This window comes from Bombyx mandarina, chromosome 06 (genome assembly GCF_030267445.1).
Source record: "Bombyx mandarina strain Sakado chromosome 06, ASM3026744v2".
In the NCBI taxonomy this organism is placed as follows: Eukaryota; Metazoa; Arthropoda; class Insecta; order Lepidoptera; family Bombycidae; genus Bombyx; species Bombyx mandarina.
The window spans coordinates 15607388-15616291 of NC_143213.1; positions in this window are offsets into that span (position 1 = coordinate 15607388).

Here is an 8904-nt window from a genome sequence, read left to right on the forward strand (position 1 = left end):
CCGCCTCAAGATAAACTTTTAATTTTTAATAACACCCTTAAAAATTCAATAAAATTGAACAAAGAGCGGTGATAAAGTTTCTTCATATGAAGGGCATGTAGGGAAAAGATATCTATGACGAGTTAAAAAAATGTTTGGGTGAATGTGCTCCTTCTAATGCCACAGTAAAAGCTGGGTGGATGAGTTTAAACGCAGTCGTACATGTGTCCGAGATGAAGCCCGCCTCGGACGTCCAAAAAGCGTCTCGACTCCGAAAATGGTCGTGAAAGTACATGATATGGTTTTAACAGATCGACGATTGAAGTTATCTGGAATAGCTGACACGACAGGTATCTCAAAAGAACGGGTACATCATATCCTAAGTGAGGAATTATATATGAAAAAGTTATCGGCCCGTTGAGTGCCGCGATTGCTTACGCACGATCAAAAAAGGATCGGGTGCAAAACTCAAAAGAATGTTTGGACCGTTTCAGAGTAATAAAGCCGATTTTTACGTCGATTTCTAACAACAGATGAAACATGGGTTCATTATACACGTCATAATCAAAAATTCAATCAAAACAGTGGACGCAATCGGGATGGCCGGCTCCAACAAAAACCATGGCTGTAAAGTCGGCTGGAAAAGTGATGGCTCCCGTCTTTTGGGATGCAGATGGGATCTTGATGATAGATTACCTTTCTAAAGGTCAAACAATTAATGGAGAATACTACGCTAATCTTCTAGATAATCTTCATCAATGTATTCAACAAAAACGACCAGGCTTGGCGGGAAAAAAAAACATCTTCCACCAAGACAACGCTAGGGTTCACACATGTGTTAAAGTTATAGCAAAAATCAACGAATTAAAGTATGATTTGCTGCCCCACCCACCTTATTCGCCTGATCTAACGCCATCAAACTTCCACTTATTCCCTAAGCTCAAAACTTTTTTGGCGGACAAAAATTTGCCACAAATGATGATCATAGCCGCTGTAGAGGAGTATTTTGCAGGCCATGAAAGAAATCATTTTATGGAAGGCATTACTGCTTTAGAACGAAGATGTAATAAGTGCGTAGAAGTTCACGGAGACTAGGTCGAAAAATAAAATTAATTTTATCATTGAAAGTTAAGTGTTTCATTATTAGGCTAGTTACTTATCATCCCACCCTAGCTTGTTTTAAATAATAATATTAACTGATAGTAAAGCACATTGCAAGCCTGCACGGGTAATAACCACTTACTCGATTTAAATGGCATATACGAATGGTTGCAGAAAATTAAACAAAATATCACAAAAATTGAACAATCACATTCTCATGGCGTAGATAATGGTAAAATTTCAATAGCCGGCTCTGTCAACGTGCGGTGATAGAATTAATAAATAAATAAAATAAAATAAAAAGCCTTTTATATCCTGCTAAAATACAAAGTAAATAGGTATATAATAATTTTAATTTTCTTCACTTATGTTTGGCAGGAACCCATTAAACATGGTGAAGGCCTCCTCCAAGTCCTTCCATTTGGTTCTATTTTGGGCTACCTGTAGCCATCGAGGGCCAGCAATAGCTTTTATATCATCCTCCCATTTTGATATCGGGCGACCCTTTTTTCTTTTCCCTTGTGGCCCTTCCCATGCAGTTATTCTTGCAGTCCATCTCTGGTCCTTAAGTCTGGCTACATGACCAGCCCACTTCTACTTTAAGTTTCTGGCATATTCAAGAGCATCTATAGATTTTGTTTTTTCTCTGATTTTTGTGTGTCTGATTTTTTGAATCTTTGAAAGGTGATAGAATTAAAAGAATATTAATAAAAAAGGGACTAAATTAATTTTTTAAGTGATAAATAAAATGAAAAAGAGAACAATAGATTTTTTAGCTGGATTAATAGACAATGAAGTAAAAGACACGTGAGATGAGGGACTCGAATTCTGAAGTCTGAAGGTATTGAACTTGCTCGTCTATTGTATGCGGTACATATAGAATTTAAAATATAGATTTATTATTTTACTTTGTTTGAAACCACAAGAAATCAACTAATTGTGAGGGGTTGTTCTAATTACCATATCGGAACACATCTGTCCAGAGAAAAAGATATCTTATCCGCATACGTACACCGCTAATAGCATAAGTTTTCCTTGACTTCGCTTTAGTTTGGTAAACATTTTATAAAACTAAAACGTTGAAACAAACAAGACTCAAAAGAAACCCCAGAGGTGCAGTTAAGTAAAATAAAACGTATAAATCAGAAGTTGCCGACCCACGAATGCATTATCTCGATGGCACACCACGAAATCTGACCCAGTTTCGGTTGCAGGCGGAACTAGACCAGGGTCAATGAAAACCGTGCTTGGTACATAGTCGTGTTATCAATCGATAGCGGGCTTGCTGTCTGATCAGATAGATCCTGGCGGACATCGATGGTGTAATAGTAAAAAAAAAATCGGTTGTCTGTAAATTTGGTTTACTGACGATAGTTGAACGTGACAAGAAAGAAAATACTGATGGAATTGTTTCATTTTTCAATTATCGCAATTATCGTTGATATAAACAATTGACACCACGTTCACTTTTCACTGAACTTCATACTTGACGAAAACATGTAAATGTATTATTGTATAGCAGCTGTCCACGCGGATGCATCGCTCACTCAAGTAGGAGAGAGACAGATGTCGAACGCTGCCGAACGCGGAGGCCGATTGTACCTCTTTGTCGCTCGTTGCGCGCTCTCGCTTGCACTTCAACCTTTAAATGGAACGCCTCATGAGTCATGTTTTTTCGTGCGTGCAGCCGGCTCCATCGAATTATAAGACGTTGTCACGTCAAAATATAGAGATAGCATTTTAGTTAATGTGTACGGAATAACGAACTTGAAACATAAAACATGAGATATAGTTTTATTTGGAATCAGTTGATTTGAAAACAGGTACCGGAGTCCATAAACCAATAGATAATAATATGTGAAAAGTTACAATTATGTTATAACTTCTCGTAGTTATAACCGCTCCCCCACCCTTCAAGCCGAAACGCATGACTACCTGACGATATAAACCGACATGAAAGTGGTACGTACCCGTTTAGAACATATCAGCGGTAAGATAATGCTCAATTATAATTTAAATTTTGATAGTAGATTATAATTTTGATACCACATTTGATACTGCAGTAAAAATCGGCAGGACACTGTTACAGCGTGGCGGGCGGCTCCTAATACTGTTGAAGATCTTCAAAAACTTGAACAGTCTTACAAAAGAGAAAACAAAATAATTTGGTTGCTTAGATGGGTGGACGAGCTCACGGTCCACCTGATACTAAGTGGTTACCGGAGCCCATAGATATCTACAACGTAAATGCTGCCACCCACCTTAATAAATGAATTTTAAGATCTCACTTTTATCAGTACAACGGCTGCCCTACCCTTCAAACCTAAACGCATTACTGCTTCATGGCAGAAATAGGCAGGGTGGTGGTACCGACCTGTGTGGACTCACGAGATGTCCTACCACCAGTAATTACGCAATTTTTTTTATTGCTCTCGTAGGCAGACGAGCATACGGCCCACTTGATGGTGAGTGGTTACCGTCGCCCATGGACTTCAGCAATGCCAGGGGCAGAGCCAAGCCGCTGCCTACCGAAAATTAAAAGCCGCGGAAGTCAATTGTGAACATTAAATTTGTTAAGTATTTCATTGGAAAAATTGGTACCTTTAACTATACTTGCGACCTTAGAACTTATATCTCAAGGTGGGTGGCGCATATACTATTTATTACACGATATTATTCCTTCACCGTGGAAGTCAATCGTGAACATTTGTTAAGTATTTCATTGGAAAAATTGGTACCTGCCGGCGGGATTCGAACACTGATGCGGCACTACATGCGCACGGGGTGTCTTATCCTTTAGGCCACGACGACTTCAATTTGCCGACTGACCTCAATCGAACTGTGTCACATCTTACAAGCACTCATATAGCACAGGTCGGCTAGTAGTAGGTTAGCGGTAGACTTCTTGGCAAAATGTTCGTAGCGAATGTTTGGTTTGTTCCTGTCAGTCGGCAATATAAAGTTACACAATCCGTTACACGAGCTGTGACCTCACAGAGTGATTTATCAGGCGGAACAAATTGTGTACATACATACTAGGGAATCTAGTCAGTGTAGCGAAGTCTGAAACTATGTTATACATATGGTTGAACGAACACTAGATTTAATACACTAACAGTACTGAAATCGCCAGTCAAACTTCGACTTTAATTACATTGTTAAGTTCATTAATACGGGCTTTATGTTAATGTCGCAAGATCTTAGATAATGTTTAATGTTTCTGAACTAGAACTTCAAGAACTTATTTTAGTTTTAGTACTTTTGACGTGACAACGTCTTATAATTAGAATGGAGCCGGCTGCACGCACGAAAAAACATGACTCATGCGGCGCTACCTCACTCCGAGGCGTTCCATTTAAGGCCTGAAGTGCAAGCGAGAGCGCGCAACGAGCGACAAAGAGACACAATCGGCCTCCGCGTTCGGCAGCGTTCGACATCTGTCTCTCTCCTACTTGAGTGAGCGATGCATCCGCGTGGACAGCTGCTATACAATAATACATTTACATGTTTTCGTCAAGTATGAAGTTCAGTGAAAAGTGAATGTGGTGTCAATTGTTTATAGCAATGATAATTGCGATAATTGAAAAATGAAACCATTCTATCAGTATTTCCTTATGACGTTGTTACGTTCAATTATCGTCAGTAAACCGACTTTACAGACAACCGATTTTTTTTAATACAGGTAAAGTGTTGGCTAAAGTAAAGAGTGTAGGTCAGACATACAACATAAATAATCTACTGAGCATTGCACTCAGTTTGTGGAAAAATTTCCTTTTGTCGTTAACCTCAAACCTATTTTGAAATGTTTCCAAATAAAAACTTCGGTAAAATAACAATGTAATAACAAGAACGATGCTTACTATTTTAATACAAAGATACCCGGCACCTCAACAATTGCTTTGTCAACCATATTACAGCAGATTGGCAACCGTGAGCATGCGTCTCTCTGCAATATGGTATCTTTACGTGTCCAGTATCGAACCCGATTACCCTCGAAATAGAAGCAATATCACTAAATCAGGTCAGCACGCGTAAATCTAAATAAACTGTAAATTTATTATTCAATGAACAGTAAATAGAAAATATAATATTTAAGCTGAACTACAAATTGGTTGAAAATCAAACTGTAATTGAAAGCTGCGGTCGGCTTCGTCCCCCAACTATATTCTGTTGTGTGGTCCAAGTCAGAAACTTGGCGATTCAAATTACAATGTTTCAGATAAAAGCGAGAAATTTTTATGTTTCTTTATAAGTGTGGGGGATTGTGAATTTCCATGCCCTAAAAATTAAACGCATCCGCTAAACTCTTTTAATTTTATTAAAAAGAGTTTTAAAAACAACCATCAGCGGTAGGCGGAGTAGGTATTGTTTATCTCCCCGCTGAAGGTCAAGGGGTGACCTGAGGGGGTGAGGCCGCGCGGCGCGCTACCAGCACTATAGCGCGCTGCCGTGGTGTAAATAGAGCGACCGGTCGACGGTGTATCGCGTCCCGACCCGGCAGGCTGGTTCTGGTCCAGCGGGGTATTCTGGGACACCAGCGGCACCGTCTGGGCGGCCCGACGAGCTGCCGCACTGAGACGGCCGACGTTTCAGAGCCTTCAATTCGCCTCGAAGGCTCCGTCGGCTGGGCGTCCTTGGGGTGAGCCGCGCCGTCTGGTTGTAGTGTTGACCGCGGTAAACCCCCTACCTCATCCGGGTTCTGACCTCGGAGGGGATCGGACGTCGGGTGTAAAAAAAAAAAAAGTATTGTTTATCTCCATCGTGATTATCACGACGGTCATAATGAATATGTATGTAATATGGATGCGCAATATGAAGAAAATGAAATAAATAAAAAAAACGGTGCGCGTACAACTTGGTGCACGTGAATCAAGTGAAACTTCTTTTTCGATGTGTAGTATTGTGGCTTTCTTAAATTTTCATCCTTAAATCTGATTGTTTTTGTAAAAACGAATGCTGTGTATATAAGATGCGACATCTTCAACATTTATATTGTATATTATTATTCTTTTTTATTATGTATATATATTTTAAATAATAGATAGAAAAATAAATATATATTTTTTTAAATACTTCATTTAAAATATTGGACGCAATTCGTTGCTAACGCTCGCGCTGGCCTGTAACAGGTATACTACGCGCATGCGTTTAAGTGCCACGCATTCACTCTCGCTCGGTCTCTTTCTAGTTCATGGTAACGTTCATTTATTTCAACTTAGATGTCAGTATCACACACTTGTTGAATGTCAAAATACAAATAACAATGTTAACTCTACCACCGGTTCCAAAAAAAGCCACAGTCCTGAGAAGAACCGGCGAAACAAACTCAGCGGGCTTTTTTTTTTGTTTTTTGTCAAAAAAAAATTTTTTTTAAATAAATAAAAATATTTACAATAAAGGAAAAAACAAGTCAAAAAATAAAATTAAAAAAATTATAATAATAATGAAAAATGAAAAGGCCAGGAGCGAGCGCCTCATTCCCACGTAGTGCCATCTAGTAAATAACCTTGTTGGAAGTCGCATTAGAAGTTTCACTTCAATAACTTTTCACCTAACTCTTGTCTTTGATGTATACTATAATTAATAAACAATGAATCTAGTAGAAAATGAACTCTTCAATAGCATACAATTTACTTACAAATTATTTAATTTTTATAAGGCGCTTCAGATACTTGATTTTTTATTTTTATTAGACTTGGTTTTATTTGGGAAGGTATTTTTGGTCTGCCCTGGTGTTATATGAATACTGGAGTTCATCGACGGCATAATGTCGATAATTGTACTTAAAGCTAACTTAACCTTATACTAAAACGTATGATTGCTTAATATGCTTTTGTCGTCGTGGTCTAACGGATAAGACGTCCGATGCATTCGTGTCGAGCGATGCGCCGGTGTTCGAATCTCAGGCGGGTACCAATTTTTCTAATGAAATACGTACTCAACAAATGTTCACGATTGACTTCCACGGTGAAGGAATAACATCGTGTAATAAAAATGAAACCCGCAAAATTATAATTTGCGTAATTACTAGTGGTAGGACCTCTTGTGAGTCCGCGCGGGTGGGTACCACCACCCTGCCTATTTCTGCCGTGAAGCAGTAATGCGTTTCGGTTTGAAAGGTGGGGCAGCCGTTGTAACTATACTTGAGACCTTAGAACTTATATCTCAAGGTGGGTGGCGCATTTACGTCGTAAATGTCTATGGGCTCCAGTAACTACTTAACAACAGGTGGGCTGTGAGCTCGTCCACTCATCTAGCAATAAAAATAATAATAATAATATGACGATTAAGCGAGACAATAATACCGACTCGTGAACACTGAATCATTACGATCGTTTAATTTATCAAATAAAATATCAGCAACATCATCACTCCGCTTGTGACTTAATGCCTATTAATCTCAGCTTTATACAAGGTTGTGATATTTATTAAAATTGCGGCGCTGCTGGCGGCAAGGCCTTGCATTCTGCATGACAACGACAGTTTGAAAGCACACCTTGTAAGCTTTTGTTGACATTTAAAATTTAGCGCAGCAAACTTAGCTGGGATGTCGGTCACACACGTCACTATTAGCGTACGCACTGCGAGCATAATTATGTTATACCCATACTTAGACATCGCATTATTTTAAAGTATTTTTAAATTTAATTTTAACGAGCCTAGATGATGAAGGGGTCGAATTATCATTGGATTATTTGTTGGATCCCTGATAGTTTAATAATGTTTCAATCATTACATTTTCAATGGGTCTGGTATAAAATAATAGCAACGTCTATCATTGTATAAAATAAACACAGGCGCTTTGCTTACCCGAAACAAATTTCTACACACGAATTCTCTGCGTTGTTTAGCTAACGATAGTCGAGCTGAAATTAGGTCAAGTTTACTTCAAAGTGGAAGAGAACACATTGAAATTTGTCCTTCAAGGCTTTGAACGTGTACAATGTTTTGAGAATATTTAAGTTCTTGTTAGTGTAATATTTTGGGTGTGTTTAGGCTATAAGTGCATCTTTGAGGCAAATATAATTTGTAATAAAATTCTTTTTTTTATTGCTTAGATGGGTGGACGTGCTCACAGCCCATCTGGTGTTAAGTGGTTACTGGAGCCCATAGACATCTACAACGTAAATGTGCCACCCACCTTGAGATATAAGTTCTAAATTCTCAGTATAATTACCCTTCAAACCGAAACGCATTACGGCTTCACGGCAGAACTAGGCTGGGTGGTGGTACGTACCCGTGTGGACAAGAGGTCCTACCACCAGTAATTACGCAAATTATAATTTTCCGGGTTTTATTTTTATTATACAATACTATTCCTTCACTCGATTCGAACACCGGTGCATCGCTTCAACACGAATGCACCGGACGTCTTATCCTTTAGGCCAAGACGACTTCAAAATAATTCCTCGTTAATGTGTTTTAACCTGGAGATATAATCCACGAAGGGTTGAAGTCAGCTAGACAGCCAGTCGTACAACTCATGTCAAATCCCTATGCAGCATGACAAGAGGACAAACTACACCGACCCCACGTAATGTGGGATAAGAAGAAGACTTAAATTCGGCCACCATCCGGCTCTAGATTGAGCAGCGGCTTGGCTCTACCCCTGGCATTGGTAATGTCCATGAGCGACGGTAACCACTTGCCATCAGGTGGGCCGTGTGATCGTCTGCTTACAATTAAAAAAAAAAACACAGTTAAATAGTTCAGGCTAACAGGCTCAACCTGAGAGAATTTGCTAACACTGGCCTTATGAAGAGCAGTGTTTCGAAGAATCTACCACCGGATCGGAAACTGTGCGATAAGAAGGAAATCATCGAA